Source organism: Berghia stephanieae, chromosome 12, assembly GCF_034508935.2.
Source record: "Berghia stephanieae isolate SIO BIC M18660-M18661 chromosome 12, UCSD_Bste_1.3, whole genome shotgun sequence".
Lineage (NCBI taxonomy): Eukaryota > Metazoa > Mollusca > Gastropoda > Nudibranchia > Aeolidiidae > Berghia > Berghia stephanieae.
In genome coordinates this window covers 34,772,397-34,786,987 of record NC_088371.1, presented here as the reverse complement: position 1 = coordinate 34,786,987, position 14,591 = coordinate 34,772,397, and the positions used below count along the sequence as shown (strand labels likewise).

General features: G+C 36.8%; 1 long non-coding RNA gene across 2 annotated transcripts in view; it reads left to right on the top strand.

The window, feature by feature from the left end:
- LOC144957912 (uncharacterized) overlaps nt 1–1,522 on the top strand; it is a 16,856-nt gene extending 15,334 nt beyond the window's left edge. For both annotated transcript variants that reach the window (XR_013642250.1, XR_013642249.1), the window contains exon 4: nt 1,286–1,522. This is a non-coding gene — a long non-coding RNA (uncharacterized LOC144957912). The remainder of the gene's footprint in view (nt 1–1,285) is intronic.
- Nucleotides 1,523–14,591: the final 13,069 nt, after the last annotated feature.

The following is a 14,591-nucleotide window of genomic DNA, read 5'->3' as shown; positions in this document are numbered from 1 at the left end:
ACCTAATCTGAGATTTTACTTGTAGAGGTAGGTCATTGATGAAACAAAGAAATAGTATGGGTCCTAGCACCGTTCCCTGCGGTACTCCTGATATGACTGGACATTCATCCGATGACGTGCCGTCTAGGACTACTTTCATGGTACGTTTTGTGAGGAAATTACAAAGCCATGTGTGTAAAGAACCACGAATTCCGTAATTTTCTCGTTTCTGCAGGAGTTTTTGGTGGGGCACAGTATCAAATGCTTTGGAAAAGTCGAGGGTGCCGATGTCTGCCTGAGTGTTGGCATTCTGGAGTCTCAACAGGTCGTTTACAGTTATTAGGAGTTGGCTTTCACATGAGTATCCTTTGCGAAACCTGTGGTTCAGGTCAGTTAGGATGTCATTGTTCTCAAAGTGGTTCATCATGTTCTTACAGATTATATGCTCTAATAGTTTGGATACTACAGACGTCAGTGAGATTGGACGGTAGTTCTCTGCTTTATTTTTGTTGCCTTTTTTTAATACAGGTGCGATGTTTGCCTTTAGCCAGTCATTAGGGAGCATCCCGGTGTCGACCGATTTTTGGAAAATTATGCATAATGAGGGGGCCAATCTCTCAGCACTCCTTTAATACTGTGTTGGGGATGTTATCTGGACATGACGCCTTAGATGGATCGACGTTTTTCAGCAACTTTTCAACTCCTGAGATGTTTATGTTGATATTAGTAAGAGATTGGTCACACCTATGTGATGTCAGTGGGGTGGTTGTATCGTGTGGATCATGAGGGGTAAAGACAGATTTAAATTGATCCAAGAGGATCGTTGCTTTATCCTTCCCCTTAATGTACAGGGTCTACTACTACTACTACTACTACTACTACTACTACTACTACTACTACTACTACTACTACTACTACTACTACTACTACTACTACTACTACTACTACTACTACTACTACTACTACTACTACTACTACTACTACTACTACTACTACTACTACTACTACTACTACAACTACTACTATTACCACTACTACTACTACTACTACTACTACTACTACTACTACTACTACTACTACTACTACTACTACTGGGACCCCTCGTAAAGCGCTTTGAGTACATTTAGCCTCTGTATAAAAGGTCAATAATATTCCTTTTTCTTGTATATAATATCTAATCTAAAACCAAAAATAAAATAAAATAAAATAATATAAAAGATAATAATGAAAACAAATAAAACAGCTTGATATTGTATTTTTCTTTCTTGGTCTATCCCCCCCCCCCCCCCCCCCCCCCCCCCCACAGCACTATTCCCCCGGCACCAACTACGCACGCCTGGAGCCCCCAGATCTCATGTCCAAGATGAGAGGTTAACGTCAAAGAGCGCCCAACCGAATGCTAAAAATAGAATTAGTATGCCTGACCTTTTCTTGGAGTTTGAGGATTGCTGGACGGGAGGACAGCAAACGTTATATTTTCCTGTTTTACAATAAATTGAGGCCGACATAATGTAAACACGAATAAATGTTGATAAGAAAAATATCCTACTTATTAATCTTTAGTTTACAAAATTGTTTGAAATTGTCCTGCACTCTCCCCTTTCCCTTCTCTCTCTCTCTCTCTCTCTCTCTCTCTCTCTCTCTCTCTCTCTCTCTCTCTCTCTCTCTCTCTCTCTCTCTCTCTCCTCCTCTCTCTCTCTCTCTCTCTCTCTCTCTCTCTCTCTCTCTCTCTCTCTCTCTCTCTCTCACCCTCTCTCTCCTATCCAGTAATCCCACTAGGATGTCTAATACATAATATTAAATATAAACCAAACCGAAAAAAAGTTAAACGAAAAGAAAAAACCAAACCAACGACTACGACAAAAAAAAAAAAAAAAAAAAATTGTGAAAATAACAAAACATAACAAAACAACAACAAAAAAAAACCCCGAGATAAACAGCCCCCGCCACCACCAAAAATAATTGAGCTTTTATATAGCGCAATATCCACTAAAAAGTGTTCATTGCGCTTTACAAAGGGTCCCTGACCAACAACACATAACATATAGAACGAAACCCGATGCCTGTTAGACTTTAGGGGCCTATTATACAATTTTTTTCCGACTGAGACAACGCTATTAACGCCCAGGTAATTTTACACCTGAGTACGGTGCGAGATGTGACTAAAGTCTTTTACAAGGGCTCAACTATGCGCCGAGCGAGGTTTGAACCCAGGACATTCCGATCCGAAAGCGAGTGTCATACCACTAGACCACATAGGCGCACACAAAAGCAACAGCAGAAACAAAACAAAACAAAAACAAACAAAGCACAACAAACAGCAACAATTTTTAAAAAACTTAATCAATCCCAAACCCCAACCCCCTTTCCGTTTTGACTGTTTTGGGCTCAATAATCCTTTTCAGCTGAAAACAAAAACAATATTCTACACATTGTATTTTATATCACCTGATCATTGTTATCTTTTAATGCCGTTTTAGGTGTAAGAAGGATTTTGAGCCCACAACTACTCGTGGATTTCACTTGTATTCTTTTTATTTATTTATTTATTTATTTATTTATTTATTTATTATTATAATTTTTTATCAATTATTATCATTATCATCATCATCATCATCATCATCATCTATCATCATCATCATCATCATCATCATCATCATTATTATCATCATCATCATCATCATCATCATCATCATCATCATCATTATTATTATTATTATTATTAATATTATTAATATTATTATTATTATTATTATTATTGTTATTGTTATTGTTATTGTTATTGTTATTGTTATTGTTATTATTATTATTATTATTATTATTATTATTTATTATTATTATTATTATTATTATTATTATTATTATTATTACACCTTTTCCAGAGCTAATATAACAAGTTTCCAAAGCAAGTACAACATCTCCAAAACAAATTCGGCGTTATCCAGAGCAAATCCAACTTTCCAAATAATATGATTTAGTGCTTAGGCCACTGGGACCCCCCCTCCCCCCCCCTTTGGGAGTTTATGCCACTATGTTTTTCAAATAATAGAACTTATTGGCCATACAAATTCCACTGTTACCGTAAAAATAAGTGTCATTTAAGAGAGTTATGGCTCTTTGAAAAAAGTGAGTTGTGTCCCCTTGCAAAAAAGAGACATTTCTTTCAAAGGCTCTGGAGACTACAATATTAATTCAAATATATGCAAATTGGGTATCAAACTGAAGGAAATTGAATATACTATCAAACTATGTGCACAAGCTTTCAATTTGTAAATATTATATAGATTCACAGAAAGTTGAAACAATTTGTCAGTAATCTCATGACGTGTCATATCTAAACTAAGCTATTTCAGTGTTTTACACAAACATTATTTTAAATATGGCCAAAAACAGCATGTTCATTAAAAAAGTAGCACTGAAGAAAGCTATGGCCCAAGCCTCAACAACAACCTTCATATTTCTACGTCATAGGAAAAACTAAAAGTGTACGCAACCCTTAAATATTTCTCCACTTTGTGGGATGCCAAATTCATCATAATTTTCATTCTTTTTAAACATGGTATTGATGTCCAGTTGTCACATTTAAAAGTAAGTTGAAGGTGTGGTAAAAACAGTAGATATATCATGAAAAAAGACTAATTTGTTCACAACCCAAGTGAAGCATCATTACCGAAGACTTTTGAACGAAATCGCATTGTTATATTATGAAGAATAATTGATACTCAAAAGGGATTCTTGATTCAAGATGCAGTAAGTACATAAAAACAATATCCTTATGTGTTTTGCAAACATGCTTTACTCCTTAACAGTTTGCACTGCTCACCAATTTATTACATATCCTCATCATCAGTAGCAAAATCCTCTTCGTCCTCTGAAGTGTCGTCAAGGAAATCACTGTCAAAGCTATCACTACCATCCTCGGCATATGTATCTTCGTCAGTACTGGTGCAGCTTTCTTCATACACAATTTCCTGCAACTCATCTGGAATGAAAGCATCTTTGAACCACTGTACTTCCAATTCATTTTCAGAATTTCTCTGCCAACCGTTATCCTCTGGTTTTGGAATGCTAGGATTCTGGCACACTGCATTCCTCCAAATGAGAGTTTGAAAGTTGGCTCTTGATATGTGCAGTGTCAATACTTGACTACAAGGAGGCATCTGACACAGATCAATTCCACCACTGCATGAGATGGTACCTTTCTTTCCTTTGAAACGCTGGCGAACTATGTCATACCTCACTTTGTTGACACTTGTGCATGAGGTTTTGCCATACAGCTTGCACACAAATGACTCTAACATGAGACAGTCATTACTCGAAACAGCTGCTGATGTTCCAAATCTGGAGAACAGAATTCTAAGATCTTCCTCTTTTTGAAGAAATTTTAGAGCTTTCAGCTTTCCTTGCCCAGCAAAGCAACTTGTTGTGTCACAGCCTGTGAATGCATGGACACCAAGTAATGCATCACACATCTGTTTAGACAAAGTCTTTGCTATCTGAGAGACATTGATTTGTCGCCTGTTGTTGCCACAGCCAGTATCAAAAATCAGGGTCTTTCCAATTGTCTCTGAGAATGAAAGGAGAAGTAAGAAGACATCCGTGTCTGGTGATCTGACAACAATTGTTTCACAGTTTGGTTGGCGGGAAGCATATTGACAGTGCAGTATAATTCGTGTGTCTGCCTCTTCCTGTGATGAGTAGAGATCTAGACAAGGTACAGCTGTGGTAAATTCATCCGTGTCACTGTAAAGTAAGGTGCATCTCTCTCTTCACAGACAAAGAAGATTTCCCTGTTTCTCAGTTTCTTTGCATATTCGTTACTTTCCCATTCCTTGAGGAGAAACCTGATAAGAGATCTTTTGTTATCAACGCAGCTGAGAAATGATTTCCAACGTCTGGGCACTGTTGTTGCAGATCCTCTTAACAAGTATGCATTATCTTCAGAAGATCCTCTCCTCAATCTCTCACAACCTTTGATTGAATCTTCTATGTAAGTATCAGTCACAAAGTGCACACAAGCTGCTTGTGGTAAGGAGGAAAATGTAAGTTTGGCTACTTCACCAAATGTATTTGGGATTGCTGACAGAGTTTGTAACAGTGCATTGCCATCAACAATGTAAACGGTGTTTGTTTGTTTTTTTTTGCATAATCCTCGAACATTAATGAATTGTCAGGCGTGAGCTTGTGCAACAGAGTTGCTTTGTTGGTCTTCAGAGGTAAACCATCTGATGAAGCCAGCGACCATGGAGTAGGTGTTAGAGGATATTGAAGAACTTTTTGAAGATCAACACTGTGCTCTTGGGACAAAACAAGAAGCTGGCCAAATAAATTTCTTTGTACCTTGATTTTGACCACGTTCATGTCTTTTTTCACTGTTACCACTTTCCTCAATGATGCAAATGTCTTGGTCTTGTTCCTTTCTAATGGCTTGTGAAATTCTACAGTCTTTTCCTTCAGTCTGTTTTCAACAAAACTTTCAAACAATCTTTTTCCTGTTTTTTCCACGGCTAGCAGGTCATCAGCAACATCCTCTTGCATTTTCATTCCTGAAGCTAGACTGACCAGACCATCTTCAACTTCAAAGGGATTGATAAATGCTGAAAATGCCTGGAGGATCTTTTGCACTCGCTTTTCACTTTGTCTTTTTTCTGCAAGGTTCAATTCTTTGTGGGTGTCTATATCTATACAGTTGTTGTTGCTGATCATTCTTTGGGTTGCTGATACATATTCTGCTCGATTGTGTCTTGTTACACTCCAACGGTAATAGCTTGGAAGACTCTTGCTGAACCCAACAATACCTCCTTTTGTCTTTGCATGTTTGTTTATTGTTTGTCCAATGGTCATATCAACTGCTATTCTTCCAGCAGGCGTCCTTGATCTGGAGACACTAAATCCATTATCTTGTAACATTTCTTCTGCCCCTGGGTGGGAATGAATCAGGTTGGCTAGTGACACAAAATATACACTGAGATACTTGGCATAATTATGGTGATTCATGGTAAAAAGCAGTGGGCACAGTTCTTTTAAACAAGATATATGAAGAAGAAAGTTGTTTGTCTTTGTAGCTCGCAGAAACTGGAGGAGAAGCCAAACTCTGTCCATGTATTGGATCCAGTATTGTGCAGTTTTTCCGTACTTTCCTGAGCGGACACTCTCTTTGAAGGCTTCATACTGGGAAAATAACTCAGCATACACAGTTGACTGGAGAATTTTATTAGCTGTATGGCTTGAAATTCCTTCGGTGAATTCCTTTATGTAAGACATGAGGTCTTTACTGAGTTTTGAATCGGTGTCCTGCTCAAATTTTGCAAGCAGAAGCCTCTCTAGAGCCTCCAAAACAGACACATGCACTCATATAGCCCTGTTGTAGTTCTTTCCACTCATAACCCTATCCATAGAACCATGTGCACATAGCCCTGCTTCAGTCACAATTTCTTCAAAACCAGATCCACTTTGGAGCTTTCCCAGGGCACCAAGATATGAAATTATGGTGTGAAAGACACCCAGGTGAATAATGACTGTTTTGTAAAGCTGTGGGTTTTGCCAGACAATATCGTAAGCTTTCTTTGCTACAGCAAGGTCAAATGTTACAAATGTATATGTGTTATATGCCCATTAATCATGCCTGAATTGTGCTAGTACAAAATTCCTCTTGTTTATTTATCACTGAAAGGAAGCAAATACACTGTAATATATATTTTTTTTCATATTATAGAGAAAATGGCTATCAAAGATTTAAAAACCCTATATAGCTTTGTAAAATATTTTATGATATGAGGCAAAAAATGAGAAATGACAATAAAATTCCACTATTTATTGCATTTGAAGAAATTTTAGGGTGATAAACAATCATTTTATTCACAAAAATGAGTTCACGAAAAATTGCACCCGATGACCTTTCAAGGGCCATAACTCCTGTAAATGATACTTGAAAAAACTGTAACACCCTGATTAATTTGTGTTATATGTCCCTGAAGCATGCCTGAATTGTGCTAGTGCAAAATCCCTCTTGTTTATTCATCCTGAAGGGAAACAAGTACACTGTAATAGACTTTTTTTTTTCAAATTATAGAGAAAATGGCTATCAAAGATTTAAAAACGCTATATGGCTTTGTAAAATATTTTATGACATGAGGCAAAAAATAATAAATGACAATAAAATTCCACTATTTATTGCATTTGAAGCAATTTTAGGGTGATAAACAATCATTTTATGCACAAAAATGAGTTCACGAAAAATTGCACCCGATGACCTTTCAAGGGCCATAACTCCTGTAAATGATACTTGAAAAAACTGTAACACCCTGATTAATTTGTGTTATATGTCCCTGAAGCATGCCTGAATTGTGCTAGTGCAAAATCCCTCTTGTTTATTCATCCTGAAGGGAAACAAGTACACTGTAATAGATTTTTTTTTCAAATTATAGAGAAAATGGCTATCAAAGATTTTAAAACGCTATATGGCTTTGTAAAATATTTTATGATATGAGGCAAAAAATGAGAAATTACAATAAAATTCCATTATTGATTGTATGTGAAACAATTTTAAGGTGATAAACAACCATTTTATGCACAAAAACGATTTCACAAAAAATTGCACCTAATGACCTTTCAAGGGCCGTAACTCTCGTAAATGACACTTGAAAAAACGGTAACACCCGGATTAATACTCAAGATATATTGCTGTTTCAGAAAAACCATGTGGCGAAAACTCCCCCAGGGGGGGGAGGGTTTCGCCCACTGGCCCATGCACTAATTCTTCATCCCTCTTTGTCTATAGTAATTTACGTCACTTAAAGTTGGATCAAATTCATACGGTTCAAAGACCAATAAATATGAACGTTTTCCATATCGAATTCACCGTTTCCAGTGCAAATCCAATATAAATTCAACTTCAACATTACAGGAATAAATTATCATCATCATCACCATCAGCCTTCTCCCCATCAGTCAGGGCCAAGGGAACTCACTCTGATTATGTCAACAAATTCGTTTCCCTGACGACCCAGTTTCTCGTCTGCTATAAGCTGGTCTGACACAGTACTTTTTTACTCACGATTCCGATTTAGCCTAATTTAAAATTCACCCAAAGCAAGATGCCGAGGCAACGGGAGGTCTTCCGAAAGCTCCTTGTGCTAGCATTTCTTTCAATTTGTATTTTCACTGTGGTTCTTTTGTTATGCGTTTATTTATTCAATTCGATAGTAGTATTTTAACAACTCTAAAACAAACCTTTAAAGTTAAAGATTAATGAAAGTTTAAATTTTCCTGACACGACCATTGTTTTGGTTTTCTGTCGCCATTTTGTTTTGTGAAGTATTGATAGAAGTCCTAAGGTTTGTTTTTGTTTTCAAATTAGGGTTAGCTTGAAGTTGGAGGATTTTTTTTCTTCTATAAGTATAAGTATAAGGGTTAGTCATAAGTATTAGTAAATGTGCTAAGGTGTTTGTTTTGTTTTGTTTGGGGAGGGGAGAGGGGTCTTTTTATCCATATTTTCTTCAACCTGTTATATTCCTGTTTGTTTCAAATATATCTACATCAGAAATGTGACCACTTCTTTGTGCAGATTTCACTGAACACATCTCTCCCAGCAGACGGTCTGTTTTGTTTGCGTCATAGGGTTTTGTTTGTTTTGTTTTAAAGGGTTTTATGGCGCTTGCAACATATTTAGGTCATTTCAGCACCTGTAAAAAGGAAGAAAATCGGATTGTAAAAAGTTCTAGAATTACAATTAAAGCACCTAAGAAAATGTAAGACTTAGTAAGACAGAGGGGAATTTGTTCAAATAGGAAACAGATGTAGATTCCAAGAGCACACTATCAAAGTACTTAGTTCAGATCACCTAAAAGTAAGTCTCATCCAGACACAAACACAGTTCCCAACTAAGAGGGATACACTCAAATGTTTACAAATTATATATAACATGTAAAAAAAAAAAAACAACAAACAATACAGTGCATAACAGAGAGATGATTTACAAGGATAAAAATATCATCTCCCAAACATATACATCTAGCGCATCTGGCCAGGGCCAAGACGAAACCATAGTAATCTCATTCTAAGACAGTGACAGAAATCAAGTTGGAAAACAAGGTATAGGGGGGGAGGGGGGGGGGGGGGTAGAAAACACAGTTAAGTACCTCCCTGCCCACTATGGGAGGTCAAGAACCCCACCCAGGTCATAGGGGTTCATGGTGGCTACGCTTTTTAAAGATACATTCGCACCGATAAAAGAAAGAAAGAAATTGAAAAGAAAAAAAAAAGCAGAGGAGCCCTGTGTCATACCAATAATTTGATTACCACCCCAAACAGTATATAGAGGGGGGGGGGGGGGGGGGGGGATGTGTCCCGATAGCTCAGTTGGTAGAGCATTCGCCGAGATTGATCCCAGCTGAAGTAGATTTTTTATTCGGACCACCATACCTGTCTATTCAGTAGTGATTGGGTAGCTGGGTCTTGTTTGTCTGTTACTGTTTGTTTTTTCAGGGCTTTACTTTAAGGCACTTGAAACACATTTAGGTCATATCATCGCCAGTAAAAAGGAAGAAACTGAGATGGTAAAAAAAATAAATCAAGATTTATATTTTAAAAACACAGAAAAAAAGTAAGACAAAAGCGAATTGGTCCAAATAGGGAACATGTAGATTCCAAGAACACACTATCAGAGTACTTAGTTTAAGATCACCTAAATGTCTCATCTAGACACTGTACCACTAAGAGGAACACACTCAAATGTTTTACATGATACATTCAAAACAATAAATATATAACGATACTTAACAGAGATGATTTACAAGGAAAAACATATCACCTCCCAAAACGAACGCTATACATTTGACTGTTACTGTTTCCCATTCAGCCGAGGACTCGGACAAGAGCTGTGACAAAAACAAGCAATAGTAATCGGTTTTATTTTTACGGCAACACATTTAGGTGATAACAACGCCAGTAAAAAGGAAGAAAATAGGTTAGTAAAAAGTTATAGAATTACAATTAGAGCACCCAAGAAAAGTAAGAAAAAGGGCAATTGGCTCAAATAGGAAACGTGTAGATTCCAAGAGCACAGTATCAAAGTACTAAGTTTGAGATTACCTAAAAGTCTCATTCAGACACAAGCACTGGTCCCCACTAACAGGAAGACACTCAAATGTTTACAAATTATAATATAATATTATGTAAATAACGCATAGAAGAGTGCATAACAGAGAGATGATTTACAAGGGAAAAAAATATCATCTTCCAAAATTAACTATCTATACATTTGACTGTTTCCCTCCCAGCTAGGGTATCTGGCCAGTGCCAGGAAAGACAGAAAGCATGTTGTAAAGAAGATAAAGGGGGATAGAAGACACAGTTTATGCCTCCCTGCCCACTATAGGAGTTATAGTATCTCATTCCAATTCCAAGGCAAAGAGAAACTCAGAAAACAGATATAGAAGGGTAGAAGACACAGTAAGTGATCTCCTACCCACTATGGGAGGTCAAAAGACTCATCCCAGGTAGCTGGGTCAGTTCGATCTTGCAGAAAGTACTTTGCAATATACATTGTCCTATCATAAGGGTAGGATACACTTGCTATTGCCAGTTTCCTGCTGTAGAAACTTGGGAAAATGGGCCTGATGGCTCTGAAGGATTATATTTAAATTTATGTGGCTATGTGGTCTTGTGGTATGACACTCGCTTTCGGATTGGAAGGTCCTGGGTTCGAGCCTCGCTCGCCGCATAGTTGAGTCCTTGTTTGTTTGTTGCTTTAGGTCTCTTCCAACACAATTGAGGTTATATGAGAGACCGCTGAAACAAAAAAACAAGCAATCTAACACTAACAAAAATAGTACAAATGTAAATCAAAATCATAACCTAAAGATATCATAAGCTAAATTATAAATAACCAAGAACAAACAGGCAGAAGATTTACAGAAAAAAAAATATCCCCTGTCAAAAATACAATCACAAACCAAAGAAGCAGGATAGGCTAGTAAAGAGAAGAAGAAACGACATCACTATCGGATCGTACACCCATGCGAACATCATAGGTATACGATTCAAGGGTGATGCTCCCATCCAACCACCCGCTTTGAGTCCTTGGAAAAGGCTCTTTACTCACATTCTCTCACCGTACTCAGGTGTAAAATGAGTACCTGGCCGTTAACAGTGTTGTCTTTGTCCTAAAAATTGTAATATCGCCTAACAGGCATCATGTCCCATCCTACATGTTAAATGTTGCTGTTGACCAGGGACCCCTTGTAAAGCGCTTTGAGCGAATTTAGTGGATATTGCGCTATATAAAAGCTCAATTTTTTTTAATTTAAAAAACAAAAAACAAAAAAAAAAAACACAACACACATTCAAAGTCCAAGTACAAAAACAATACATACTATAACTAAAATATAATTACAAAATATAGGCTAGTTGTGTAAATTTTGATTTTTATTTTGAATAGGATATCAGATATGAAATGGAAGTAAATATAACTAAATATTGACAATTTAAACTTTGGCAAAATCAAAGTAAGTACAGAATATAATCTTTTTTTTTGGTTAATATTAGTAAACAGGTATGGGGGTCCCGATAGCTCAGTTGGTTGGGCACTCGCTTCACAAGCAAAAGACAACGTGACATAACTCATCTACCTCGTATGTTTGTTTTTACGGGTTTCACAGCGCTTTCAACATTTATGGGTCATTTCAGCACCAATTAAAAGGGAGAATATATAAATAATAATACATAAATTCCCTTTATTCATCCCCAAGGAGAAATTTGTCTTCAGGGTCTATTCCAAGAGAAGACTGGAATAACCCAGGCGTTAGCCTCAGTGCAGCGCCGCAAAGTGAGCTAGGGCAAGGTGACTTGCTCAAGGTAGGCAGGCAGGCAGTCGAACTCGGTACCTTTTGGATACGAAGCAAATACCGTACCGCTGAACCACGCTGCCTATGGGGAAAAGTTGTAAAAGCACAAAAGAAAAAACGGAACTGGAATAGGGAACAAACGATTCCACGCGCATTCCATCAATGTGTCTATTTTGACAAAACCTAAAAATCCCATCCAGGCACAAAGAAAAGATACACTGTCCAAAAGCTTTTTTTTTTTTTCTGACAAGACGAATAACACATAATAAAAAAAAAAAAAATAAAAACAAGAAAAAAAAAACCTTCAACAAACGCAAATAGGTTATTGCAATGTACGTTTTAATTAAGCTCTGTTATTTTCTGGAAGTGGAAGTCAAGTGATATGAAATGCTAGAATGTAAGCAGGTCAAATTTTATGCAAGCGTTTTGTTTTATAAAGTATATAGCTGTCTCTATTGATTAAGAACCCCCCCCCCCCCCCCCCCCCCCCCAATTAAAAAAAAACAACAAAAAAACAAAACAATACAATACAAAATCCCCCCAAAAAACAAAAGCATGTTATTTACCATAATAATAATAATAATAATAATAATAATAATAATAATAATAATAATAATAATAATAATAATAATAATAATAACAATTACAATAACAGTAATATCAGTGGCATTAATATAATTAATAACATTATCAATAACGATGATGATGTTAATGTTAATAATAATAATAATAATAATAATAATGATGATGATGATGATGATGAAATGATACTTGGGGCAAAAGAGCGAAGGTCACATGATCCCGGTGTAAGAGATTATAGGCTGTTTTGCTATTTTTGTTTTCTTCTTAGTTTTTAACCTTCTACAATTTAAAAAAAATGAGATAGATAATTCTCAATGTTTTTGTCTTTCACTGTAAAGTATAAAAGTGGAAGACCTATTCAAAACTACCTACACATATTTGCAGGTCTGATAATTTAATACTATACTGACCTATATTGAATAAAACAATAAAAATGGATTCTTCTTGTCCTTATTCTCCGAAGAGACCATAACATACCAGCCCAGACAGCAATGAAGAAATACTTCAATGCCGAAGAGACCATAACATACCAGCCCAGACAGCAATGAAGAAATACTTCAATGCCGAAGAGACCATAACATACCAGCCCAGACAGCAATGAAGAAATACTTGCCGAAGAGACCATAACATACCAGCCCAGACAGCAATGAAGAAATACTTCAATGCCGAAGAGACCATAACATAACAGCCCAGACAGCAATGAAGAAATACTTCAATGCTGGGAAGAAATACCACGGAGGAACACCAACATCTCTACCAACAACACTAAATGTCGACCTGCAGACATACCATCGTCTGCTCCAATCAGCACCAGGAGAATCTGTATCCTTGAGGCTACAAACAAAAAAACTATTCCATCAAAACTAAAGACGGAACATGAATTGCTCGCATTTCAAAAGTTGGCACAAGGGATACATGGACAAATATATTACAACAAAAAGACTCCAACAAGCACAGGACAAGCTGACAACTGTATAATTCACGGAAAGCGTCCTTGAGACTGCGCAGCCAAGATCATTCATAATGACCTTGATTTGTCATTGTTGCAAAATACAATACATTTAGAGTATTTCCATTACAACATAACAATCTGGGTTATCAGAGCTGCAAATAAATAAGAACATGTCAATTTGAAAACATAGATATAAAATATTCATTCACCGTGGATCTGTTGATGATGAAATGATACTAGGGGCAAAGGAGCGAAGGTCACATGATCCCGGTGTAAGAGATTATAGGCTGTTTTGCTATTTTTGTTTTCTTCTTAGTTTTTAACCTTCTACAATGAAAAAAAAATGAGATAGATAATTCTCAATGTTTTTGTCTTTCACTGTAAAGTATAAAAGTGGAAGACCTATTCAAAACTACCTACACATATTTGCAGGTCTGATAATTTAATACTATACTGACCTATATTGAATAAAACAATAAAAATGGATTCTTCTTGTCCTTATTCTCCGAAGAGACCATAACATACCAGCCCAGACAGCAATGAAGAAATACTTCAATGCCGAAGAGACCATAACATACCAGCCCAGACAGCAATGAAGAAATACTTCAATGCCGAAGAGACCCTAACATACCAGCCCAGACAGCAATGAAGAAATACTTCAATGCCGAAGAGACCACAACATACCAGCCCAGACAGCAATGAAGAAATACTTCAATGCCGGGAAGAAATACCGCGGACGAACACCAACATCTCTACCAACAACACTAAATGCCGACCTGAAGACATACCATCGTCTGCTCCAATCAGCACCAGGAGAATCTGTATCCTTGAGGCTACAAACAAAAAAACTATTCCATCAAAACTAAAGACGGAACATGAATTGCTCGCATTTCAAAAGTTGGCACAAGACAGGGATACATAGACAAATATATTACAACAAAAGGACTCCAACAAGCACAGGACAAGCTGACAACTGTATAATTCACGGAAAGCGTCCTTGAGACTGCATAGAGTATTTCCATTACAACAACTTAAAAATCTGGGTTATCAGAGCTGCAAATAAATAAGAACATGTCAATTTGAAAACAGAGATATAAAATATTCATTCACCGTGGATCTGTTACCCCTCCCCCTTCCCCAGAGACAAAACACACACACCCTTTATAGGTAGGTGTTGCCTACCGCTATCCGAAGTTATAATAAGAAAAAAAAAAAGGAAAAAAAAAACAACA